The 27,926-nt window shown below is 45.1% G+C and overlaps 1 long non-coding RNA gene across 2 annotated transcripts; it reads right to left on the bottom strand.

Annotated features, from left to right (window-relative positions):
- Window positions 1-4: 4 nt before the first annotated feature.
- Window positions 5-26,945, bottom strand: LOC114629410. 2 transcript variants are annotated; one of them, XR_003712663.1, is made up of 5 exons: window positions 26,851-26,942; window positions 26,100-26,159; window positions 23,563-23,688; window positions 12,772-12,919; window positions 5-633 (listed from the first exon to the last, which is right to left on the bottom strand). It is a non-coding gene; the product is annotated as an uncharacterized LOC114629410 (long non-coding RNA). The 2 variants fall into 2 exon arrangements; XR_003712664.1 differs by lacking the exon at window positions 26,100-26,159 and having other exon boundaries at window positions 26,851-26,945.
- Between the last annotated feature and the right edge of the window lie 981 nt (window positions 26,946-27,926).

Below are 27,926 nucleotides of genomic sequence, written 5' to 3'. Positions count from 1 at the left end.
AAACTTGGGGAGGAAAGACTTTATTTGACTCACACTTCATAGTGAAGGAAGTCACAGCCTCAACTCAAGGCAGGGGGAACCTAGAAGCAGGATCTGAAACAAAGACATGGAGGAACACTGCTTACTAGCTAGCTCCTGATGGTTTGCTCAGCCTGCCTTTTTATACAACCAAGGACCACCTGCCCAGGGATGATACCACCCAGAGTGGGCTGGGTCCTCTCACATCAATCATAAATCAAGAGAATACCCCATAGGCGTATCTTCAGGTCAGGGGGATGGAGCCATTTTCTCAATCCAGATGACTCTAGCTGTGCCAAAGGGACAAAAATTAACCAGATTGGTGGAGTAGTTTCTTTGATCTGTTGTTGGAGCCCTATTTGGGATGAATAGACATTTGTTTTCCCCAGACAATGTTTACTCTGTAACTTCCTGATATCCTTTCACAGGTGGTCCAGTACTCTACTGTGTAACTGGTGGATTGCAACAGCAGTTTCCTGTTTTCTCTCACTAGGAATCAGGACTCAACAAAACACTTCTCACTCACAGTCCCTGGAAGTTGGCATCAGATGGCAGTAGGAACAGTGTAAACAGGTGGAAGGTGTCACAGTGCTGTCCTTAGATTAGGGGCCCAGTCTGAAAAGGAGGGAAAAAGTGTCAACATTTCTTGCTGTCCGAGTGGCCCAGGGGTGAGGAGTCCCAACTGCGAGTGAACTGTCACGCTTTCCCCTCATGAGAGTCTATGTTGTCTTAAACCACAAGCTGAATAAGTGTCCTTTCCTTGGGTTGCTTTTGCCAAGGCAACAAGAAAAGTGAAAACAGAGCTGATAGTTTATGTATGTTCTCCAGACTCTAGAGTCTTGAAAGGTCTATGTTCAAGCCCTATGCTCACTTTTTATTGAGTTTTCATGGTTGAGAATTTTTTGTTTTTGTTTGCTTTGAGGTAAGGTCTCATAGGTAGTTTAGGCTGGCCTTGAACCACTTATGTAACCCACTCTGGCCTCAAACTTATGATCCTTCTGCCTAGACCTCCCAGATACTGGGGTTATAGGCATGTACCGCCATCTCAGCTTTCTATTTTACTCTTGTTGGAGAAAGTAGTTATGTCCACAGTGCAAATGGCTGCTCATTCAACCAACTGTCCAAGTCAGATAAACATCAAATGTAAATTGACTAGGGTGTGTGTCTGTGGGGTGTGCTTGCATGTTTGTATGTGCATGAATATATGCAGATGCACAATATATACATAAAAATATATATCATATATATATATCATATATACTATACACACACACACACACACACACACACACACGTATTCATGATTGGCCTGGGACCACGGAGATCTGCTTACCTCTGCCACTCAAATGCTAGAATTAAAATTAAAGATATATGTCATTATGCCCAGCCCTCCACCTTATTTATTTTATTTTTTGAGACTGGGTCTCTTGCTGAACCTGGAACATACCAACTAACTAGGTGGCTGCCTAGAAAGTCCTAGGGATCCTCTTGTCTCTACCTCCCAAGCTCTGGGGTGACATGTGGCACCACAGCCAGCTTTTTATGTGAGATATTAATCTAACTCAGATCCTCATGCTAGCATGGCAAGTACTTCCTGACTCAGCCATCTTCTCACCCCTAAAAACTGACTCTTGAAAATTATAGCCTGGAAGTTACTATCCCGAAGGGGCTAGCAGCCCCATACCTTGTCAGAGACTTTTATCAACTCCCAATAAGCCATCCTAAAAAAAAAAAAAAAAAATCTCTGAGCACCACTGCATGGTTTAGGCAAAAGCAAGACCCTCTGCTCCCAGGGCTGCCATTTGGTGTCTGAACCATTGCCCTGGTATCTCTGTACACTGACCCGCAGTGGGCAGCCAGCTGGCTGGGAGGAGTGCTGGCAGGCAGCTGTCCCACTTCCTCTACACCCATCATGGGACAGAAAGAGCTGGTTCCTGCGGGTGGGGAGAATCTGAGAGGGAGGGGGAGATGGGCAGAGAGGGAGGCCATTTTGGGGGCCTGAAAAACATCTTTCTCTGCATTCTCTTCTTCCTGCAGATTGGTTTGGAGGCACTGCTGAAGGCCAGCCTTGGCCCTGATTCAGGGTTATTGCTCAATACTAATAGAGAACAGAAAGACAGCAAAGGCCACAAGTTGTGCTGGGAAGTTTTTTTCTGTCTGTTTCTTTTCTCCTTTCCTTTATTCCACAACTACCCCAGCCCCCATGTCCTTCTGTCCACTCCTGGATATCATTGGGATGACTCCTAAGGTAGCTAACTGCGACCTTAGAAAGAAGAGAAGAGGGAGCAGATCCTCTTTGGCACCAACGAGCCAATTCTATGGATCCCTCTTGGTCTCTCAGAGGCTGGAGAACTGGAGCTTGTGACATGCAGGGCAGAGACGACTGCTCTGACAGAGCTACCCGGTCTGAGTGTCCCTGCTGATGAGGAAACTGAAGTTTCACTTCTGGAAACCCCACTCACTTGGCCTCAGACTGCTGTAATGTTAACCTCCCCTCCCTCCCCTGGGCCATCTGTCACCAGCAGCAACCCCAAGGGTTCTTCTCAGAGAACTCCACTCTGGCAAACTCAAGATTCCTAGCTTCACAGCAGAAAGTAATTTCAGGACAAGCCAATATGAAGGACAGTTCGGGTTTATTAAAAGAAGGAGAGGGGTGTGTGTGTGTGTGTGTGTGTGTGTGTGTGTGTGTGTGTGTGTGTTGTTAAAACAGGGTATCTCTGTGAAGCCCTGGCTGTCCTGGGTTCTGTAGTCCATGCTAGCCTTAAACTCAGAGATCTGTCTGCCTCTGTCTCCCAAGTGCTGGGATTAAAGGTATTAATTGTGCCACCACTGCCTGATGAGTTTTGTTTTTTAATATGTTTAAAACACAAGAATTAAGAGAAAAATGAGAAAAGCTAGAGAAGAGACAGCAGAGAGCAGGAGTGTGGCTTATCTAAGAGACACAGCCTTGCTGTCTTTACAATAGCCATGTATAGCATTTAGGTTGGTTCTAAATGTCTTCTTTTGAAAGGGTTTCTGAGAAAACAAAATGAACACACAGGGTGGTCCTGAGGGGCACAGACAAGGTTCTAATGGATAAGGTAACATTCTAGATCACAGGATACAGGAAGACAGGATGTCTCCACTGTAAACAAAGTAAATTGTCTTGTTAGAGACTCTCAGAATATGTCTAGGAAAAGAGAAGGGCTCTAGCTAAGGCCTCAAACTTAGTTTACTCCTATTATAACATAGAAAATCTATATGTGAAAGAGATGTATCTTTGTGGCCACATCTTTCACTGCAGATGCTGTGCTGGGATTTCTGCTTCTCAGCTGTTGAAAGAAGTGAACCAAACTAGGTTCCTTTCCCTTCCTAGAGTTCTATAATGTCCTCTGGATTTCTATCTTGCTTCAAAATCAGGTGAGTTAGAACTTATGTGCCTAGAACATAATCCCAACACTTGGGAGGCAAAGGCAGGTGGATCCCTAAATTTGAAGCCAGACTGGTTTACGGAGAGTTCCAGAACAGCCAGGACTACATAGAAAAAACTTGTCTCAAAAAAACAAAATGAGGCCTGGCATGGTGCCACACACCCTTAATCCACTCAAGAGGCAAAAGTAAGCATATCTCTGAGTTTGAAGACAACCTGATCTATAGCATGAGTTCCAGGACAGTCAGGGATACACAGTGAAACCTGTCTCATAGAAACAAAATAAGTAAGTAGACAGACAGACAGACAGACAGACAATCAAAAGGTATTGCCTAATTGTAATTCTTTTGAGTGTTGGCTTTTTGAGACACGGTGTCTCTATGTAGCCCTGGCTGTCCTGGGACTCACTATGTAGACCAGGCTGGCCTGGGATTCAGAGAGTTCAGCCCACCTCTGGATTAAAGGTGTGCACCATTGTGCCCTGCACTGTTGTAATTTGGAACAATGGTAATTTGAAAATATAAAGGTTTCTGTCTCAACCCTGGTATTTTCCACAGGCTCTGAGAAGTGGTCTCCTAAGCTTAGTGTCCTCTGAGTCCATGGTGTCTACTCTGAGTCACCTTATGCATACCCAGCTCCCTGTTAGGGACCCAAAGGGAGAGCTAGGAGTGATCGTTGGCTTCCTATCACATAAAGAGATGCAATCTCTCCACCAGGTACTAGAGAAAACGAGGATGTGAGCAGGATCAGTAAGGACTATAGACTTGAAGCACAGGGGCAGCAGGAACAAAGGCATCTCTGGGGAGGGGACAGTTACCAAGGCAGGAAGTGGGAGTCACTAACATTGTCCCACTCTCATCCCTATTACCAACCATCGCGTCCCCATTTGTAATGGATTTGTCATTGGCTGGAAGCTGGAGTCTTTGATGAAATGAAGGAGAGTGGCAGGCATGGATCCTGCTACTCCAGAAACACCTCTGTTGGGAGTGGGGTGCTCCAGCTGCCTACGGGGAAGTATCAGCTCCTTGTTGGTGAAGGTGTGAGTGGACAGAGATGGTGGAATGCCTCCCAACAAGCCTGTCAGAAGTTCTGGGAAGAACAAGGCTGATAGAAAGCAAGGCCATCTCCTTCTCACAGCTTTACTTCCCCTGCCAAACCACATCTTCCTCACTCCAGGGGAGTGAGGTAAAGGCCCTGGGGAGTACTGACCCAGGTGAGGCCAACACGGGGACAACCGAGAAGAAGGCCAGACAACCTGGGTCACTCTTTCCTATGCACATACCTAGGAAACAAGACATGCTTTCAGAGATGGGGTGATGGCAGCACCCAGCCCTGAAAACTGATGGCACCGTGGTTTCCTGTGTGTGCTCATACATGTAAAAACCAGACGACAACCTTGGGTGTCAGTCCTCAGGTGCTGGCCATCTTCTCTCTTTTTTTTTTCAGATTTATTTTATTATTTTATTTGAGAGGGGGCGGCATGAGGGAAGGCATTGGGGTCCCTGTAACTGGGGTTCTAGGAGGTTGCGAGCCTCCATATGGGTGCAGGGAAGCAAACCTCAGGCCTGCATGGGTAGCAAGTGCTATTGAGTGCTGAACCATTTCTTCTCCAGCTTCCCCTTTCCCCAGCCACACCCACCTTGTTTTTTTGATGCAGTGTCTGGCTGCCTTGGAGCTTACTAATTGAGGCTAGACTGGCTCTCCAGAGAGTTCCTGGGGTTGGTCTACCTCTATGTCTTCAGCACCAGGGTCACAAGCACTCACTACCATGTCTAGCTTTTTCAGGTGAGTCTGGAGATCAAAGTTGTGTCCTCACACTTGCGAGGCAAGTGCTTTATAGACAGCCATCTCCTCAGCTCCTGCCACAATGTCTGAGGCCATTTTTTTTCCCCAGAACTAGGAACTGAACCTTGGGCCTCAGGGATGTGAGGGAACTTCTCTACCCGAGCCACAGCCACAGCCACAGCCGCTCTTTTGACTTTTTATTTTGACAAAGAGTCTCACTAATTTGCCTCGGCTGGCTTCAAACTCACTCCGCTTTCAGGCAAGTTTTGAACTTGGGCTCTCCTTGGCTCAGCCTCCTGAGTAGCGGGAGTACAGGCCTGTGGCACTGGTTCCTGCTCCACTTACCCTCTTAAGCTGTATCTCATCCTATGAAACAGAGCTGTGGAAGGTGCCCGCATAGACGCTGCTGAGCTGTGAGTTGTCCTTTGGTGGTGAAAGCAGTGGCTAGGAAGTCTAGGCTCTGAGCTCTCTCTCTCTCTCTGGTGGTTCACAACTATCCGTTAACAGCAGTTCCAGGAGATCAGATGCCTTCTTCTGGCCTCTGGCAACACTGCACACTTGTGATGCATATACATATATACAGGCAAAATACTTATACACAAGATAAAAATAAATATTCAAAGTCTAGTCCAATGAACAATAACAGCCTGAGGATTTTTAGGGCGTGTGGTACACCTCATGTCAGTCCATCCTCACAATGACTTTGGGAGGTGGGAAGAGCAGGAATTGTGTCACACCGGTGGAAAGAGGTGTAAGAAAGTTCTCTGGTTCCTATGTTCTGCCCTACTCTAGACAGTTAAGATCTAGCATTACAGGGAATAATTAAGACCTGCTACCCTCCCAGCATGCCTTCCATGTGTATAGCCCTTGCTACAGGCAGACTGTCTTATTAAAGATCAACTGGCAGCTGGGCAGTAGTGGTACAAGCCTTTAATCTCAGTGCTCAGGAGGCAGAGGCAGGTAGATCTCTGAGTTCAAGGCCAGCCTGGTCTAGAAAATGAGTTCCAGGGTGGCCAAGACTACACAGAGAAACCCTGTCTGAAGCAAACAAACAAACAAACAAATAAACAAAGCAACTCATCCAAGGCTAATCCATCAAAACTTCCCCAACAAATTCACCCCAATGTCCTAAATTGTAAGACTTCCAGGTAGTTTTGACAACTCACAGGAATCATTCCACCACATAGGTCCTAGGGGCTATGACTCGGATCCTCGGGCTTGCTCAGTAAGTCATTTTACCTACTGAGATGCAGTCCTGGTTTCTGAGACTCAGTCTTTCAATGTAGCCTCCCTCTACTTGCTTCAAACTTGACATCCTCATCCCTTGGCCTTGTGAGTATTAGGATTATGGGTGTGCACAACCACACTCAGTATTGTTTATTTAAGAAGTGATAACTCAGTATATAATTAAGATTATCCATGGCAGTCAGCTCCCCAGGACCTCTCCTTGTCCTGGAACTTGAATTCCTTCTTAACCATCAGATTAGAGAAGTAAGGCCACTGAGTCACACAGTTGTACCGAGCCTGACTCACAAGGCAAGGTTTAGACCTCCATTCAGATGCATGTGCGTGAGGCTCCCAGTTCTCAGAGCACGAGCTTTGATGCTTATCCCACACCACACATACCCAGGTTAAGGGGTAGGGCTGTGTCTTGAGTTTCCTCTCTACAAAGCACGACCTTTGTGCTTGCCATGGACTGGATTACATATTAAGAATGTATTTATAATATGAGTGGATGGATGGGTGACCATTAATCACTGTAAAGCTTGTAATGTTTGTTCCCGGCCATCTCTACTCCAGGGATAGAACAGGGCTGTCCTCCACCCAGACAGTCCTCCTCCCTGGCAACTTGTATTCTAAAGGCTTCCAGAAATTCTCTGTGCTAACTGTGGATTAATATGGATTTGGAACAGCAAGGTTCCCTCAGGTGGGAGGACACTGAATCCCTGCATTTGAGAGGTTAAGTCAGGAGGGTTGACAAGAGTTCAAGGCCAACCTGGGTTACATAGCAAGTAAATAAGCCTGGCCAGCTAATAGGGAGACCCTGCCTCACAAACAAGGTCCCTTTCTCAAGATCAGTTGTCTCCAAAGCTTGATCTTTATGCCTGAAACAAAGAGCTGTTGACAGACAGAGCCTTCCCTTTCCCAAAACCCTGACCCACCCTGTATCCTAGCCCTACAAATGTTCTTCCTGGTGCAGTGCTATCTTGGATAGACTGTGGTTACCTTAGTGAGGGTCTAGGCAGGGGTGAAGGCAGGAATTCGTTCCTCTTGGGAACAGAGTCTAAGCTCAAGAAAGTGGCCCTACTGCCAGCAGAGACAAGAGTCAGGAAGGAGGCAGTATCCCAAGCCATGGGGAAGAATGGGTGGCTTAACTGGGTGACATGAGCTAAGAGGAAAGCCATGTGGAGTCAGAAACATCTACACGTCTTCTTCGTGCTGCAGACCACGATGCCTCCTGAAAGGCCTGGAGATTTAGATGTAAAAGGAAGCTGGGGCTGGAGATGTAGCTCGGTTGCTAGGATGCTTGTCTAGCATGCAGGAATCCCTAGGTTGGCTCTGCAATACCACATACACAGGTATGCAGCACCCACTTGTGATCCCAGCACTCAGAAGCTGGAGGTAGGAGGACATTAAGGTCGTTCTCAGATACACAGTGAATTTCAGGGGGGTAGCCTGGGGTTCATGAGAACCCGTCCACCAAAAGTAAAACTATGAATGCTATAAAAATAATATGGATAAAGTCTCCTATAATGTAGGAGTAGGGCAAGCTTTCCAAATTCTCACCATCTGTGGCCGAAACCAAGCAATCAAGGCGTATACACACACACACACACACACACACACACACACACACACACACACGAATGAATGAGCTAGAGAGGTGGCTCAGTGTTTAAGAGTGCTTGAGGCTCTTCCAGATGATCCAGGTTTGCTTCCCAGGTTCCACATCTGGTGGCTCACAACCACTTGTAACTCCAGCTGCCAGGAATCTGACACTCTTCTGTCTACCAGGGATACCTACACACATGTGATATACACTCAGACACATATACACACAAATGAAAATAAAAAGAAATCTTTCAAACTTATGTGAGTAAATGAGCAAAATTAAAACAAATAACTGCCTAAATGTCCAATTCATATTACAGACAAAATTTATACACTCAAGCCAGGCGGTGGTAGCACACACCTTTAATCTCAGGACTCAGAGGCAGAGGCAGGCAGATCTCTGAGTTCCAGGAAAGCCAGGGCTATCCTGAGAAATCTTGTCTCAGAAAACCAAAATAAATAAATAAATAATAAATAAAATTATATTATTATTATACAAAATGCTTCTAATGTGGATTCAAAGGTCAATGACCTGATTGAAAAATGCAGTAAGGATACCATTAGTTAAAAGAAAAAGACAAAAGTCTAAATTGTATTAGAAGACACTCAATCTTGCTTATAGTAAAAGAAATTCAAATTGCCCTGAGAAACTATTTCTCACTGATCAGATTGGCCAAAATACAAAGATTTAACAAAATACTCTGTTGTTTCAGCTATGAGAAAGCCAGCATGGTGACACATGGCTGCTGGGAATGAGGGTGGTACCATCCCTATGGAAAGGAACTTGGCAATGCTTAACAGAAACAGTTTGTATGTTGGCTCTTTGACCTGCACCCCACTTCCAGGAACGCATCCTAAAGATCCCTTGCAAACAATACAGAAAGTCTGGGGACAAGGTTATTTACTGAAGCTCTCTGTGACAGTCAAGGTCTGAGAAGAAGCCAAATGTCCAGAATAGGAGCGTGGGTATAACCAGAACATCACCTAACAAACCACTCTGTGCCATGGAAGGAAGTAGGAAGATCTCTACAAACAAGTACAGAGTGGTCCTGGGGGCATCGCATTAAAGGAGAAGACATGATGGAGAAGAGTGTAAGAGATGCTCAGAACTAGGGCTTGTCTAGGAAGGAAAGGGGCAAAAGGCAAACTTGAAAGTGTAAGTATGGACATCCCTCATAAACGTGGTGGTTGAGATAGAGCAATGCAGTGAAAACAGACTCTAGATTCCTTAAAATGTACCTTATTTTTACATTCAACATGAATGTATATGTTGTACATGATTATAAAATTGGATGATTGCAAAATTACATTAGGTCCTGGAGAGATAGCTCAGTGGTTAGAATCACTTGTTGCTTTTGCAGAGGACCCAGATTCAATTCACAACACCCACGTGATCATTCACAACCATCACGTGAGGCTTTATAGTAACGTAATGCAAGAAGAGAATAGCACATCTTTCTTTCCTTTTTTAGACAGGGTCTCATTGTGTGGTTCACTGTCCTAGAACTCACGCACCCAAGCCTGGTCTGGAAGTCACAGAGATGCGGCTGCCTCTGCCTCCGAGTGCTGGAAAACAGGAGACCCACTGAGCCAGGAGAGGCTGAGCTGAGCCAGAGAAGATACTGGTAGGAGATGGTTGAGAGAGAACTGGACTAACGGAGTGAGAAGACAGTTGGTGACCATTGATCCAGGAGAAGCTGAGCTGAGCAGAGACTAGAACAGCTGTCATAGTGAGGAGCTGCTAATGTGGGGAAAACTGGGAGGGGGAGACTATTGAGGTGGACTTGGGGAGCTGTGGGAGAAATGTTTGAAAGGGCTGAGCTAGAAACTTGGAGGAGAGCTGGCAGGACGTTAAGAGATCTGGTTACTGTAAGAAAAGGAGACACTAAAAGAAACACTTAAAACGCACATTTTACATCTTGCCTCCATGTACACTCATACACCCGTGTGCCCACACACATACGAACATGCATATGTAACACATGGGCACAGCATACACACACAAAGAACTATTTTATCTTGTCATTACTTGCTGTTTGGAGACAGCATCTTGCTATGTACCTCTGGTTAGGCTACTCACTATGTAGCCAGGCTGTCTTCAGACTTAACGGCAGTCTGCCTGCTTCAGTTCCCTATGTGCTGGAGTTATAGGCACAAACCACTATGCCTACTCAACATATTTTAATCTCAAGATGGAAGCCAGGCAATGGTGGCATATGCCTTTAATCCCAGCACTTGGGAGGTAGAGGCAGAGGCAGACGGATCTCTGAATTCAAGTCCAACCTGATCTACGGAGCTAGTTAAGGATAGCTGAGGCTATACAGAGAAATCCTATCTCAAAAAATAAATTTATAGAATATAAATAAATAAATGTAAAATAAAATTTATAGAACTGGTGTTTTACTAAGATTAGGGACACAGATGGACAGAGGTCTTTGTGCTCACAGACGTGCACTAGAGGAACCTGGAGTGTTAAGCACACAGGGCTGTTTGCAAAATGTGCTATCTGCCCAGAAGGCTGGAGCACATGTGTTCTTTAGCCTGGTGACTTTTGTCCCTATCTGTTCCAGCACTGGATTCTCCCAGACCCTTACCATAAACTTACTTTTTCAGTCAGTCTATAAAACCTACTCTTTTGGACTTTACAACGAGTTTTGACATAGTTACATCTGATCTATATTTCGCTTAATTCATTCCCCAAGGAGCTATATGTATGCTTGGCTTTGCACATGGAATTGAGTTAATTATCACCAGAATAGTTTCCACCAAATAGTGTTGTGCCTAAATACTCCTACAATAAAGTACTCAAGGTCAGACTCCCGAAGTTTGAACCAACACCAGCTACTGTGTTGAGCCAAACTGGCTTTTTTTTTTTTTTTGCCTCCTATGGCTTGGCTTATCATAAGCTCTGCTGGCCAAGACTGAAACACACACACACACACACACACACACACACACACACACACACACAGAGAGTTATATACAGTTATATATATTTTTGCGTCTAAATGTCTTCCCTTTACTCTAAATCTCTGTTCTTGAGGACAGTATCTTAAGTCCTTATCTGCATTTGTCTTTAACTTATGTTATCGAAGACAGCTTAATATTCTATTAGTGTGCTGTTCGTCCTAGAGCAAACCTCACCAGGGATAAGAAACTACCGTGTGGTGAAGTCACTTTCGAGAGGCATTTGTGTCCCCAGCTCCACACACAGGGACATCTTGCTTTCAAAGTTGAGGAATTGATTTTGTGAAGTGAAGTCAGAGAAAAGCCAGAGCAGAGTTGTCACGTCTATAGGGCTGAGTGAGCTGATGAAAGCATTCGGACTGTAGAGTTAGAACCTTGTGCATCCAGAGCTTGATGCTCACAATGCCCGCCCGTAATAGCTCCTCCTGTGTCTGACCTAGCATCCTCGTAACTGTCAAGGGGGACACAGTAACAGACTCTTAGCTTTTGCCAACCCAAACCCAAGGTTGTCATAGATAATGTCTGTAAAATTCACAGCAGAGTTTTCCTTGCTTGGCTATAACTTGTCCAGCTGACATGTCCAGTACTATGGTTAGAAAATGACTTGATAAGCTGGATAGAGTAGCACACACCTTTAATTCCAGCATCAGCTGTCTTCTCACTCTGTTAGTTCAATTCTCTCTGAACTGTCTCCTACCAATATCTTCTCTGAGTCAGCTCAGCTTCTCCTGGCTCAGTGGTCTCCTGTTTTCACACCACTTAGTCTCCTTTCTGCAAAGTCTTCTCTTCTTCAGCCCATTCAGTCTTCTCTCTTTCTGCACCACCTGTCTTCTCTAACCCTACCCTCTGACCCTACACTTCTGCCACCTGGACCCTAACCCTACTCCCCCTCTCTCGGCCTCTGCTTGCCTTTGTTTGTTTGTTTGTTGTTTGTTGTTTGTTGTTTTTTATTGGATATTCTACTGATTTATATTTCAGATGTTATCCCCTTTCCCCACTCCTCCACCCCCGCCAGGAACTCCCTATCCCATCCCCCCTCCCACTGCTTCTATGAGGGTATGCCCCCATCCACTTGCCCACTCCCCCCTCCCCACCCTCGAATTCCCCCACACTGGGGCATTCCATCTTCATGAACCAAAGACCTCCTCTCCCACCAATGCCTGACAAGGCCATCCTCCACTGCATATACAGCTGGAGCCATGGGTCCCTCCAACCTCAGCCTCTGCATAGTATGATTTGTCTTGTGTGCCTTGTCGTCTAAAGGATTCCCCAGTTGCTAGTCTACTGGCTCTTTAAGAGAACTGCTTGATCCTTTGACTTTCAAGGACTTCTGGGAACAGGAGAGGATATAAAAAGCAAGCACTCTGCTTAAAGAGCCAGTAGATTAGCAACTGGGAATCCTTTAGACGACAAGGCACACAAGATAAATCATACTACAGAGGCTGGGGTTATGGATCCTTATGTTATGTAATCTTTGCTCTCCACCTTACAGATTGAGGCAGGTTCTCTCTCTGAACCAGGAGCTTGCCAATTTGGCTACTTAGCCAGCTCACTTCAGAAATCTGCCTCTGTCTTCTGGGTGCTGGGATTACAATCTGTCCCTCCCACTCTTTACATGGGTGCTAGGGATTTAAACTCAGTCCCCACACTGGCCATCATTTTTCACACTGAGTCATCTCCATAGCACCCAAATAAATAAATTTTCAATGGCTTGTTGAGACAAGGTCTCCCCATGTAGCGTGGGCTGGCCGAGAACTCACCATGTAGACCAGGCAGGCCTTAAATTTGTACAGTCCTTTAGCTTCTGTCTCTCAAGTGCTGGGATGATATGCATGTGCATACCAAGCACTTTCTTAAATAAGCTGAATTCATTGCTGAATGGCTTGGCTTCTGTTCATGTATCTGTAACTATACAGCATAAGGTCAGGTCAAGGTGACTTTTATTTTCTTAAAGACTTCCTTATATTTACTTACACCCTCTGAAAAGACCTAGTGGTTTTGAGTAACACAAATGACACATATGCATCTAGTGCTCCTTGGTGGTCTTTAAATGCCATGTAAAATAGAATAGAATGAAATGGAGTGGAATAGTCCCATCAGCAACAAAACCTTTTTCTCTTTATAAGATAATTGCTTTGCATCTTTCATTATAGTAATGACAGTTGACTGTTATGGTGGACACTAGAAAACTAACTTACTTAGAAAATAAGGGGGAGGAGAGTCAAGCCCTTATTCTCTCTTCTCCTCTCTGTCTTCTGTCCCTGTGCATTGGAGGGATGACAGTGCAAAGACTCAAGTATCCACTGACACTTAGCAAAGGCTGAAGGCAGGGATGTTAGCAGGAGAATGGAGAGAAAGAGATGTGCCCCAGAGCTGGCAGCTGCCCACTTAAACCAGAGTTTGAAGAAAGGGCAGGCTTTTAATGGCTAGGAAGGAACAGTTGGGGGGACTAGGAAAATGACTTGGTGAGAAGGAGCACTTGCTGTGCCAGCCTAAGATCCTGAATGTGAACTCCAACACTCATGTAAAAGCTGAGAATGGCCCTGTATTCCTGTAACCCCAGCATTTGCAGAGCAGAGATAGGCAGACCCCAGGATCTCATTGCCTGGCCCACCTAGGTGAAACTGTGAGCTTTAGGTTTAGTGACAGACTCTGTCTAACGTGCTCAGAGTTGTGTCCTACCAACACTACCACCACCACATGCACACATCCCTCAGGTTTTGTTTGTTTGTTTCTTGAGACCAAGTTTCAACAGCCCTAGCTGTCCTGTAAGTCACTCTGTAGACCAGCTGGTCTCAAACTCAGAGATCCATCTGCCTCTGCCTCCCAAATGCTGGGATTAAGGCGTGCACCACCATGCTCAGACACATTTTTTGTTTATTTAAACAATGAGCAGTTTTAAGATAGAAAGACTTAAAGAAAGTGACAGAGGCATGGCCACACTGAACCTGTGGGGCAGAGCAGGGCTGATGTGGATGACTTAAGGGGCTCATGAGACTTGAAGAAAGGATGCCCAGGAATGAGACCTCATGTGATTACTCTGCCACCTGTCAGACATCTGTGCCTGGACTCAGAGGCAGCTGCTGGGTAGCAACTGTCTGAGAGGAGAGTGAGGTCAGCTGTGGAGCTGGCAGCATGGAGAAACAGGCAGCGGGGCAGGGCAGGGCAGCTGGCAGCATGGAGAAACAGGCAGCGGGGCAGGGCAGGGCAGGGCATCTTAACAGGCTCCCTAATGACCTGGTCCCAACTAGTTATAGATGCCCTACGTGTTTGGAATTTGCCCTAACCACTTCTGGATGGTGCTTTATCAGACTCCATTTGTGGTAGCTAATTGCTGCTTGCTGGCTCAGAGGTTACACCAGGGAGATCCACAGCCTAGATCCACAGCAACCCTGACACCGAGTAGGTGTGGCAGGCAAGGTGGTTATTAAACCATTTGCAAAGAATGTGTGTGTGTTAGATGGGGCTGGAAGATCCTGAGGGCAGCTGGAGGCTTGCTAGTCACTGTTCCCAGATAGCACAGCACAGTTTACTAGCAGACAAGTAGTGAATGAATACCTTGTTAAATCACTCCTTTTCAGTCCTTCTCTTTCATGCTATTCAAGAGACCAGTAAACATGAAGTGGGTGAGGCTTCTGGCTGCATAGCCTGGTGGGTTTTTGTTTTTTGTTTTGTTTTGTTTTGTTTTTTTTACTGTGAACTTAGTTTTTTGTTTCATTTCTCAAGTAGAAAGAACAGGCTAAAAGAATGCTATGAAAGACGCTATAGGAAATAAGCTAAATCAGGAACAAAGATATTCCTTACCAAGTATGACACACTGTGAATAATTGCATGTGTCGAGCTTTTAGATAAATGTCAGTGCAGTCCCTCTGTTTACAGGGGCATCACCACACATGTGTAAGTAAGTGAACATCACCAGGTAATAGGAAAGCAGGACCACTGTCATATGAGCCATCCTTCACTGACCAAAATATGTGGTACACAACACCACAGGTGTTACTAAGTGTCATGTGAACTATGCCATTTGCCTGGATTCATCTTTCTTGCCTCCCCTTTCTTCTCTCTCCTTCCCTCTGAAGCTCCCTGAACCACCCTTGCCTTGCTCAGGAAACCAAAGATTGGGAAATAATCCCCCTTGTTCAGGCTTTTAGAACACTCTGACAGGTTTTGAAGAAATATAACAAAACCCAGCTGGTTCAGGTTGTTGGGTTCAGGATGGAAGCCAAGAAAACTTATTTCAGATATGGAAGCTTAAAATTTTCTGAGCACTCAGAGAGGTGGCCAGTTCAGGATCTGAACTGTGTCCCGAGGGGAGATTATACATTTTTAAAGGATGAGTCCTGAGTCCTGCATGGCTTTGGAAGAGATGGTGGCATGACATGGTTCCCCACCCCTGGAGCAGAGCCAGTAGGAAGTGGGCCTCCACAAGTGTTGAAGGATGCTGGGCTTATGGCTTATTTTATAATAATGTATATATTTCGCTTTATGTTCTTCCTTCTTGAAATATTCTCCCTGCCAAAGTTAATGACTCCACGATAATTAGAAACAGTATGAATCTGGGAGCGGAGGGTATGTCTGTTCCTCAGAAAGAAATGGTAAATGCTGTGACCTTCAAGACAGCTCTTAAGGCTGTGGGAAAGAACCCTAAAAATACAAGCTCAAAAATATATAATTTCTCAACTATGCAAAATATGAATTCTATGAGGGGATTCACAGATCTAAATGAACAAAGACAGCTGCACTTATAAGCCAGCTTATAAGTATTTGTCAGAAAAATACAAAGACAGGCAGACTCCTGAGTTCAAGGTCAGCCTGGGACAGAGCAAGTTTAGGCCAGGAGTGGTAAGAATGGTAATTTCAGGACAGGATCCTACACAGCTAGCTTACTGTCTATGCTTACAAAAGCAGGCAGATCTCTGAATTCATTTCCATGGTTTTTGTTTTTGTTGTTGTTGTTGTTTTTAATTTACTTGCTACCTTTTCTAAGAATCAAGGGGCTAAGGTTATAAAATGCTGATTCATGGAATAATCAAAAGGGAACCTGGGTGGATGATAGAATTGATATGTAAATAAAAGCCTGGGCTTTAATCTGTAAGAGCTGAGCTATCCTGATGAGCTGTCTGGAAAGCCAGCAGGAGCACAACACAGAGCTGTCAGCTTGTAGCCAACAATTGTCTTCTTCTTTTACTGCTCCCAAACACCCCTTCCTCAGGAACCCCTTTCCAAGTTGTGGCTGATCCCTGGCAGATGGGAACATAAAGCAAGGGGTGAACTGAGGTGAGTTGCAAGGCTATCCAATTGTATTTTGACATTGTAGGTTAAGCAAGGGAGTACTGAACAGAGACTGGATTGTATCCAGGGCACCTGGCTTCAAAGTCCTTAATTCATTATCTCAGCTATTAGGTCTGGAGCTCAGAGTGACATGGGGACAAAGGAACGGGTCCTTTGTATGTAGTTAATTAGGATATTAACAGGCAATTGGGTTATATATTTTTATAACTTATGCATCTTTGTTTAGATAACAGTAATTTCTATATTCTTTAACAGTTAACAATAATAAAAAAAAAAAACATTTTAAAAAGTGGGATTGAGCCGGGCTGTGGTGGTGCACGCCTTTAATCCCAGCACTTGGGAGGCAGAGGCAGGCGGATCTCTGAGTTCGAGAGTTCGAGGTTAGCCTGGTCTACAGAGTGAGTTCCAGGACAGCCAGGGCTACACAGAGAAACCCTGTCTCGAAAAAAACAAAAAGTGGGATTGGTGTTTTTTTCCTAGCCTGGGAACATGAACTTGTTTGACCCTGTCAGCAAGATGAAAAAGTTATCCTTGAGATAGCTGGACTCAGACAACAGAAGCTATTCAGGATGTCACCAGCTCCCCTGGAACCTTGAATTTAGTTTCTCTCTATGATTACATGGAGTTTGAAAATGAAATGGTAGTACTTAGAATAAGCTTCTTTTGTTTGTTTCCAACAAGGTGTTGGAAGGCACAATTCTGGTCCTCAACTCCATCCAACTTATTTCTTTTTTCCAATGCTGGGGGGTTGAAGTCAGGGCTAATCACATTCTAGGCACACTCTTCATCACAGGCTTAAATTCTGTTTTATTGCTAATTTGAAAAAGGGTCTCCCTAAGTTGCCAAGGCTAGCCCTGAACCCACACTCTAACCATGGCAGATCTTGAACTTTTGATTCTCCTGCCTCAGCCTCACAAGTATTACAGGCCTGTATCATCAGGTCAGCCACGAAAATGCCATTTTAAAATGTTAGTTGTGGACCAAGTGGCAGTGGCACACACCTTTAATCCCAGCCCTTGGGAGGGAAACACAGGCAGGCAGATTTTTATGAATTCAAGACCAGCCTGCTCTACACAAGTTCTAGGACAGTGAGAACCACACAGTGAGACTCTGTCTCTAAAAACAAACAAAAAGGAGGAGGAGGAAGAGAAGGGAAGGGAGGGAAGGAAAGAAGGAAGGAAGGAAAGAAGGAAGGAAGGAAGGAAGGAAGGAAGGAAGGAAGGAAGGAAGGAAGGAAGGAAGGAAGGAGAGAAAGGGCAAGCATGTTGCAGGCTAGAGATGGGTCTGTGGTTAAGAAGGCCTACTGTTCTTCCAGGACCCCCAAGTTACTACACTGAGTGGCTCACAACCACCTATAACTCCAGCTGCAGGTGATCCAATGCTCTTTACTGGACTCCAAAGTTACCTGCGCGCGCGTGCACACACACACACACACACACACACACACATATACTCACACTCAATTTTTTAAAAAATCTTTAAAAATTGTTTAGTTAAGAGCTGGGAATGTCGGCAGAGCGGCTTGCAGAGATCAGGGCGTCTGCACAAGTCTGACCAAAGTCCTCTGTATATATGTTATGGCTGAGTAGTTTGGTGTTCTTGTGAGAATCCTGGAGGTGGGAACGGGGAGGGGGCTATGCCTGACTCTTTTGCCTGGTTGTGGGACCCTTTTCCTCCTACCAGGTTGCCTTGTCCAGCCTTGGTGTGATGTGCCTGGGCTTACTGTAACTTGTTGTGTCTTGTTTGGTTGATGTCTGAGGGGAGGCAGAGAGGGGATGGGTCTGGGGGAGAAGGGAGGTGGAGGGAAGAGACTGAGGGAAGGGAAGGTAGAGGAAACTACAGCTGGACTGTAATATATGAGAGAAGGATTTAAAAAGAAAGAAAAATTTAAAAGGACCATAAAAGTGACCTATAGATGGTACTAAATGCACATAACCCCAGCACCCACTAAGGTAGGAGGATGTGGAGTTCAAGAACAGCCTAAACTACAAATTGAAATCCTGGGCCTGGGGTGTGGGAGTGGGGTGGGGGTCTGAGTCACAAAACACCAACAAGCAAACTCCAGTTAGGAATCAAATCACTAATTCATTTGGGAAATGACCCCTTATAGCTATAGCTTTGCTGTTGGCAGGGTTACAGCAAGCTTGGAAGTCATAGTTTCTGAGCCCAATTCTCAAAGTATGTCCAGAGGGTCCTGGCTCACCACTGACCGAGGACCAGGCTACAGGAACTGCTGTGCATCTATGGTACAGATACAGAAGGTCCTCCATGTTTGCCGCTCCCTCCTAGAAAACCACTCTCCCCTTGTCTGTCATCGTTTCCTGAACAATAGACTGGCAGCCATTTCCACAGCTTTACCTAGTAGTCAGTATTGTAAGTAAACTAGACATGACTTCAAGTCTGTGAGAGAGGCCCACTGTGGTGGGTTACATGTGACCCCATAACTTGGAGACATAACGACTACCCTAAAGTTGAAAGCAGCCTGGGCAACACAATAAATACCAGGCCAACCTGACCTAAAGTGAGACACTGTCTTAAAGGACAGCGAGGGCACCCAGCCTCAGCTGATACATCTGTAATACAACTCTTACACCCAAGGCTCAGGGAACAACAAACAAGAGGGGACAGAAAGACTGGGATTGCCAGAGACCCAGACACTGCTGCAATGTGTCTTCTAGCTATGACTAAGAACCTATACTCATAAAATATCAACAATATGGCTGCCTAAATCAAACCTGAACAGTGACACAAGTTGGCATGCCAACATAGATGGGGGAAGTCTCACAGAGTTCCACCCCTATACAAAGAGCTAAAGGAGCAATTAAGAAAGAATGGAGAATTCTGAGAAGAGAATTTGTCTTCCCTTAGGGATGAGCTCCTAAATGGTTATCCAATACCAATTGCTCAGCTCTAAAAACATATAGATACGAGCAACACATAAGGAACTCAGCAGGTTGTGTTTATATACTTATTTGGATATATACGCAACAATAATAGAAAAAACGAGCCATAAAGTTGAGAGGAATGGGGGCAAGAAAGGGGTTAGAAGGAGGAGGTAGTAAATGATATATTTTAATTAATCTTTCTAAAAAGAGGTGGGATGAAGAAATGACCCACTGGATAAACTGTCTGCCAAGTGAGCATGAGGGCATGAGTTTGCATCCTCAGTACTAATATTAAAAAATCCAGATATACTGTTCTATATCTATAATCCCTGTGGTGCAGGAGCAGAAAGGCAGATCCCTTGAGCTCACTGAGATGTCTAACTAAACTGGTGAACTCTAGGTCCAATGAGACCCTATCTCCCTTCACCTAAATAAGGTGAAGCATGATAGAGGAAGATACCCAATAGAGGTCGACCTCTAGCCTCCACATGCATGCACACATATGCACTTATGCACCCATGCAAGTGCACAGGCACACAAACATACACATACTGAGAATACATGAGAAGATTTGCCTAAGTTATGTACAAACACTATGCCGTTTAATGTATCTGAATTGAGGTCTGGTAATGTACTCAGTTGGTAGACAGCTTGCTTTACATTCATAAAATCCAGGGTTCCAACTCCAGCACTGCATAAAAACACTTTTGGTGGCACATGCCTATAATCTTGGCATTTAAGATGGTAGAAACAGAGGGACACAAGTTCAGATCATTGTTAGCTATATTGAAAGGTGAGGCTGGTATACTTCAAATCCTGTAAAGAAGGGAGTGGCGGGGAGACTAAAAGAATTCAGCATCCTTGGTTTGTGGAGTATGTACTGGGCCCTAGAACTAATGCTCTCAGCCCAAATCGAAATTCCTGTGAATTACAAGAGATGATGACATTTCAGAAGTCTCCAGGAACCAGAATCTGGGGGATCTTCCTCCATACCTTTAGACAAGGCCATAAGTTTCAGGATGTTACCTCCATGGCTGCATTAAGATGCCCAACTAGAACATATCCCCACAGTGAAGACCCAAGTTCCAGGCAAGGCCCTGCCTCCTGTCAGCTATGCAACCTTAGGCCAGGTCAAGCCACCTCTTAGACCTCAGCTTCCTCATCTGAGGACAGGACTCTGCCTATAGCACTGGGACCTGCCCAACCTACTCAACAGGGATGTTGTCAGTTTCAGCCATAAGGTGTCAACAGCTTTGTGTAAGCTCTCTGGCACAGTGCCCAGCACCACACTCATGGAGTGACAAGAACCCTAAGAACATTCTAGTCTCTATTACCAGGAAGCATGTGGTGTTTTCTAGTCATGAACTAACTACAGCAATCCTCCACTTCCTCCCCTGGCTTGTGACAGTCCATGATTTCCTCTAGTTGAGAAAGCAGTCTGCATCCATGGGTCAGCAAAGGGACTTTGCCCTCAGAGCAGTGGAGCTCGTGACCATGTGTCATTTCACTATCCCCATAACTCATAGGTCCTGAGCCCCTGCCTTACAACATCCTGGGGTCTGTGCTAGGGTGTAATCCTCAACCGCAGAAAGACTGGCCTGTTCTGTATGTCTCCCATGTGGGAACGGAAAGAGCTGGTCTCAATTGAATGAAGATGGGGAAGCCTATAAGGCCATGGGTGGGGTGACTGACCTCAATAACAGCAAAGTAAACAGTGACCTAAGGCCAAAGTCAAGCCAACCTCTATTTCTCCATAATTGCTGGGTTCTGATGTGAGGGGCAGGAAATGTACTGCCATGATGAACAGGGCAAGTCTCCTTCCAATGGCAAAAGCTGGCATAGGATGGGTCACTCTAGCAAGGCAGTGTAGTGGAAATGCTAGAGGGGCAGAAAAGCTAGAAATTCTCTCTTGGCAAAAAGGGAAGCCGCAGAGGCTATCTGAGCCAGGGGTTGTTGAAGGCTAGGTTTTCTCCTCTGAAATAAACACCAGAGGCAGCCAGCCTAGGGTGAGCACCTGCAGGGGTTTTAATCTGAGAAGGGAAATGCTCCTGTTTGCTTTTGTAAGATTAGGATGGATAGACTAGAAGGATCCTGGGACCCTGCAAGTGGCCCCATGATGACTGAGACCCCTAATGGACATCTAGTAAAGCCTGTGGAATCCGGATTCTTTCATGTGACACTCAGAAACTCCTGTCTCCTGAATATCTGATGGCCCACCTAGATATGCTAGTTCTTCAGGATGACACCAAAGGGACCTTTGTCAGAGAGAGAATTGCCTGGGTATTCATTCACCTGTGAAACCTTCTGTGAACTTCCCACTTGGTCATTCCTATGTTTGCTTTGTATCTACCTGGTTGCCAACTAGATTCCCACAGAGCTGTGTCCATCCCTTTCTTGCGACTACTCCAAAGTGAATCTGGAATTCCCATTCCCAGGCTCCGCAGTCAGTCTGCTAACTCACGGTTCTTCCATCAACTCCTCAACTTGACCATTGCTTAAGGCACTGAGTTTGTATGGCCTCCCCTGAATGGAGGAGCATCTACTAGGTGACAGCCCAAGGCATCCAAAACTGCCATTTCCTCAAGGAAGTGTTTCCAGGCCGCTGAGGTCTTTGCCAGGGCTCTTCTCACTACCGAAGCTGCTGGCTGTCACTTCTGCTGATCTGGGCCTCAGAGTGGGTCCAGATGATCCTAGAATAGGTCAAGTAGGCGCAGCATGTGGCTGAGTAACAGCTGGTGGCATGTGACATGAACTGTGATGTAGAGGGAACCGAGAAAAAAAGTAGTCATAAAGAAGCTGGGCTTATAAGGCTGGCTGACTGATTAGACCGTCAATAGTTCTGGATCGGAGTATTGCAAGTCTAAAGTCACTGCAAATTATCTTGAGCTATCTTTTAAATGGCCATTTAGTGTATGCCTTTTGTTTAACAACCTTGTGGCTATTAGATAAATCCTTTGGAACACATGAATAAACCCCTAGCTTCCTCCATCTCAAAAGCAAAGAACATCATGAGATAGTTTCTGAGGCCTGTAACAAAGCTTTCTCTCTCTCTCTCTTTTTTTTTTTTTTTTTTTTTTTTTTGCTATAACTCATCTATCTGAGGTTCCTATGAATATATTGGAAAAGTTTGATTCATGGCTTTGATTGGTTCTGTTATTACGACTGCTTCACAAAATTGCTACTATGCTGGAATGTCATAATTAGGGTAACCTAAATTTGCATTACCGGTTACCACTCTCATCTGGCTCTAGGTTAATCCTAACAAGTGTTCAGGGTAGGTGGAAGTACTGGGGAGGCTGGGCTTCAAATACTCTATACTAATCAAAACAGAAACCAAATCTCACAGAGGCTGAGTGAACTTTTAGAAGCTTCCGGGATGTGAGCAACTATCCAAGCGATACCGGGAAGGACAGAGTAGGGATCTAGCAGAGACAAGAGTTCAAGCCCCCAAAGGCCCACAGGCCAAAGTAGTGACCAGACATTCCACAGGGTAGGAGACTAGAGGAAAATTAACAAGCTTCAACCCACTGAAGAGGAAGAAGGGCCTCTGGCAGTGTAGCTATCTGGAGACTCAGTTTAAGAAGTTAGTCAAAGTCCAGAGGGAAGGTGACCAAGCAAACAAACAGCCAGGGACAGAGCGATAATATCACTGGCAGATGTGTAGCACTCTGGCTCCCCAGCCACTGAGAAGGCTTCCCAGAGGCACAGAGGGCTGAACTACTTTCTTTTCTTTTTTTGAGAGTTTCATTTATGAGTACTCTCGGTACATCTTTCACTATTTTTTAAATTTTATATGCAGCAGGGAAGGCATGCAACCTGCAAGTAATAGGTTTATTCCTTCTACTATGTAGATTGGAGATCAAACACAAGCCATCGGGCTTGGCAGCAAGCACCTCAACCTGCTAAACCATCTTGCCAGCCCTGAATTACTTTTTTATTTTTTATTTTTTAAGGGGGAGGCAGGGCTTCCATTTCCAGTTGTCCTCTAACATTCCAGGCTGTGAATCTCACCCCTTAGGATTCCAGAAGAGAGGGATTCTGGGTAGTTAAGACTTTTAAGTTTACACGCCCTGAGTTTTCGAGAAATGATTTAAGGATCATTTCCCTAACGACAGTTGCTTCATCTAGAATGTACCGCAATCTAGTTGAGTGGTGCACTTGCAAATATCAGAATTTCCTGCACACTTCTCAGGGAATCCCATCCTTTTGCAACACTGGCTGTTTAGTTTTCAGAGTCTTTACCTATTTTCACCCAGCCTTCATCTGTTTCCAGTCCTGTGATGTTCCTCCCCTTAACTGGCTTGCAGGAACTATTTTGGACTCTATTTTCTCACTGAACATTATTCCATATGCACAGTCTGGCAGCCCACTTACCATACATGTAAGGACCACTTGATGTGTAATGGTCGCCCGGGCAGTCCATTGCACACTCTGCTCCACATTTTCAGTCTATGACTGTTTCCCGGGAGGTATTCTCACCTTTGGGTCTCACCCTCTGCCCTACAAAATACAGTGATTTGTAAACTCTGGTGTCCCTTTGGACCCTACTGTACAAATAGTGGATGTGGAGTCTTTGGCAGCTGTAACTGCAGAGGGACAAATCACTGGAAAGGAAAGAGACTCACTATCTGCTGAGACATCCCCACAAGAGCCTTTCTGGCAAAAATATCCAAAGCCTGGCAGGGTGATCAAGACCTCTTTATTCCCAGTCAAGATTCTGAGTGCTATGGGGAAGTCAGTAGCTCTCATCCTTCCCCTCCAGCTCTCTTCCTCTCCACCCTCCCTCTCTCCACAAAACCACAACCCTCCAGGGCTTCCCGACTGCCTTACCCCTCCATGACAAAGCACTTTTGGAGCCCAAGCCCAACCCCTCCAAAGGAGCAGAATGCTGAGTCATAATGGAACAACAACTTTCCTCCACAAGATTCCACACCCCCTCCCCTTTCTTCTTCCTCCTCCTCCTCCTCTTCTTCCTCTTCCTCCTCCTCCTCCTCCTCTTCCTCCTCTTCTTTCTCTTCCACTGATGTGAGCTAGTATTCTACAGAACAGAGGGTCCTGCCTCTCTGCTGGCCTGCATTTGCTTTGTGGCTCCTGGCCCTGGGAGGCTGCTGTTCAACTTGTTCTGGGCAGCCAGCCAAACTCCCTCCTCAAAGTCACGAGGAATGGAGGCAACATAGGTGTTGGAGAGGCAGAAGTATGGTCAACAAAGATCCAAAGACCTGGCCCTGGCCACATCTTCAGAAGAATCTGGAGGCTTGGCACCCACTGCTCCCAAAAGGTGGGAACCAGACCCAAGCAAGGGTACTCACATTCTTTCCATTTCCCTTCAAGCCCTCGCCAGTGACCTTCCACAGCTGTCCCCTGGTTTGCCCTGCTGTTTACTGCAGCTAGGGATGTATTTAACAAGCACGGAACCAGTTCTGATTCACAAAACCTACTTAATGTGGCAGCTCAATTTCCTTTCAGAGAATCTAACTTTATATTATTTCTGTTCACCTGGCAGTCTTAGAGCCCTGCATACCCTCAGCATTCTCTGGTACCATGCAGGGCAGCAGCAAATCCAGCTTACCAGGCTTGAAAACTGGAGGGGCCTGGAATCCACTCCCCACCTCCTAACCCACACAATATGTAGCCATTCACCTCATCCTGTCTGCCCTGTCTTCTCCATATCTCTCTTCAGCTTTCTGTCTCCCACGCTCATTAAAAATCATGGCAGCTGTCTTCCAACTGGTACCCAGCCCTCTTGCTTCACTCGAATCTAAACTCCACATAAAATGCATTCATTTTATTCAAGCATAAAATACCAAGCACCTTGTAATGGACTGTGTGTGCTAGAAATGGTTTTCCTACCTGGAGCTTTCAACCTACAGTAGTAGGGAAGCCAACCAAGTAGTCCCTATAAAAAGGTGTGATTAATGCAGATATCACATAGCCTGGTACAGTGATACAATGGAGTCTGAGCACTAGATCATTTGAGCATATGCTTTCAGGATTAGCCAAGACAGCACCATGAAATCCCATCTTTAAATAGAAAGAAAAGAAAGAAGTAAACTAAACAGGAGTACCTCAGTGGAAGAGAGCCTGCTTAGAATGCCCAGGCCCTGGTTCCATCCTCAAGACTGAAAAAATATATAATTGTACATAGACATCCTGGCTCTTGATCTTCATCCTTTCTATGGGCAACAAAAACCAGCAGCCCAACACAGTTTCTATGTTAACCTTATTTAAAATATCTTACATATAAACCCTTTTCATTTTTAAGTAGTCAAGCCGGCTAACTTTTGAGAGACTCAAAAGAACATTCCCTATTCTAAATTTGGATAGTCTTCTTTATAGTCTTCTTAAAACTTTATAGATTTCAACTTTAAGAGTTGTATTTTGCCAGGTGGTGGTGGCACACACCTTTAATCCCAGCACTTGGGAGGCAGAGGCAGGCGGATTTCTGAGTTTGAGGCCAGCCTGGTCTACAGAGTGAGTTCCAGGACAGCCAGGACTACACAGAGAAACCCTGTCTCGAAAAAAAACAAAAAACCAAAACAAAACAACAAAAAAAAAGAGTTGTATTTTTAATTCACCTAGGAGGTATTTTTAAATGCAGAGTGATTCATTTTATCCACATGACAACTGTGTTGATATTATTGGTTAAATCCATTCTTCCTGCCCTAATTTGAAATGCATGCCTTTAACTTATATCGAGTTCCCACACATATGTGGGTGGGAATATTTTGATTTTGATCTCATCTTCCTGTCAGTACCAAAACCATATTTTATTGTAATATATATGTATCTGTATATATGCATCCTACACGTGATGATATGACAGATATTTCAAGCCAACCTTCCACCTTGTTTTCTTCAATGTTTACAAGCTAGTCCACTGACGCCATATGAACTTCAGAATCATGACCTACCAAAGAAACACTGTATTTTCACATTTCAGACTCTGTTGAATTGCAGGTTTAGAGCTGGCACTGTAATATGAAAAGAGAACCCTTCAGGAAGATAGCACCTTCTTTCCTCAATACCGCTTTGTTTTGTCTCATATTACTGTTGATCTTATTACCTGCTACTTGAGAATATGCTACTGATGTAAGTGAAAAATATTTGCTCACCACCATCATCTCCTTGCTGGTTTTTCGTCATATTTTCTGATGATAGTTATTGTTAGAAAGAGTTTGCATCCCACATGTGACTTGGCTGGACTCTTAGCAGTTTTTCTATTGATTCACAGTAATGTTCCAAAAAACAAATGGATATGGTATCTCCATATTGGCTACAGGGTAAAGTTTAATGACTTTTTATGGCACACCAATCTGACTGTGTTCTTTCCAGCAGTCAACATGAACTTTTTCTGGCCAACAAACACACTTTCCTTAAGGCTCCTTGAACAAGGCAAGCATTTCCACACCTGTTTATGTGCTATTCCTTCTACTTAGAATTCCTTTCCCCACTTCCCTCCTCCACTTTCCAAAGGGAATTTGTTCATCAACTTTAGCTCAGCTTAAGTCTCTTAGGGCTGTCTTCCTGAAGTCTGACTCAAGGATATTTATCTAGAAGCATCCCGCAGCTAAAGTATCCCTGAAATCTTTTCTGAAAGGAACATACATAATGTTTATTTTTAAAAGAATAGATACCACTAGTAATGTATTTCAGTAGACTTACCTTAAAGGGGGAGAGACGGGGCTGTAATCCCATCTCTCTGCAAACTGTGGCAGGAGAATCATGAACCAGCCTGAGCTACTTAGCGTCCCTGACCAGTCTGGACTACTGATCCAGTAATCTTGTCAACCTTGTTTCGAAACAAAAAACAACAAAATCTATGTCCAACGTCCAATTTTGAGTATATGGAAAGCTTCTGCTGGTTCTCCACCTGTGTTAAAAGACTAAACAAGACTGAGAGTAGCAAATGTGGATGGCAAGGCCTAGCAAGATGTAGTGGCTAATCTCTAGTTATGCTTGCTACCCAAGAATTCGCACTCATTTTGAAGCTGGGCCACAAGCTACAAGACACACACAGTTGGCTTGTCCCTCCGCGGTTTCCTGCACCTGTCACCTGCCATTCTGCGGCATCAGCTTTTCTCCAAGGACAAACCCAAGGTTCCTGAGAAAGATAAAGGAGACATGTAGGTCACTTCTTTATTTTTCTAATCCAGAGACCTCTCAATTTCAAGCATTACCAGGGGCTTTCTCAGAAACCTAGATGGTTTAGCCTCAGGATTCCCCTATAGATGGCTGTCCTGCTCTAAGGAGAAATGCACCTTCTTTAGCTTTTGTTTTTTCAACTGTGCACAGAGCCATGTTTGCTTTCAGCAAAAAGCCGGGGTTGCTTGAGTCAGAAGAACGGGGCAGACCCGAACCCCCTCCCCTCCCAGTAGTCTCCCTATTCCTCCCTTGAGCTTCTCTCCACAGATTCTGAAGGAGAGAAAGCCGCTCTTTCCCAGTCCAACATATGTCGTTCACCATTTACAGCGCAACGCTTCCATTTTCCTATTTGTAAGACTAAGTCACTGCCTGGTGTATGTCACGATTTAACAACATGCACTTAGCCTAGAGTTTAGGGATGTCCTGTGGGACTTGAAAATCATCCTCATCGGTACCCTCTGTCCCCATCTGGGACCCAGATGCCTCTGCAGTACGGCTAGAACCAACTACGCCCGCCCCGGGCCACAGAAACAGCTCGCTTGTTGCTAGGCACCGCTCTTGCAGTTCAGGGCCCCTTGCGTCGCCTCTCACTCACA

The sequence above is a fragment of the Grammomys surdaster genome, unplaced genomic scaffold (genome assembly GCF_004785775.1).
Source record: "Grammomys surdaster isolate TR1022 unplaced genomic scaffold, NIH_TR_1.0 310, whole genome shotgun sequence".
Classification (NCBI taxonomy): domain Eukaryota; kingdom Metazoa; phylum Chordata; class Mammalia; order Rodentia; family Muridae; genus Grammomys; species Grammomys surdaster.
The sequence above is the reverse complement of the archived record's forward strand: the minus strand, read 5'-3'. Positions and strand labels throughout refer to the sequence as shown.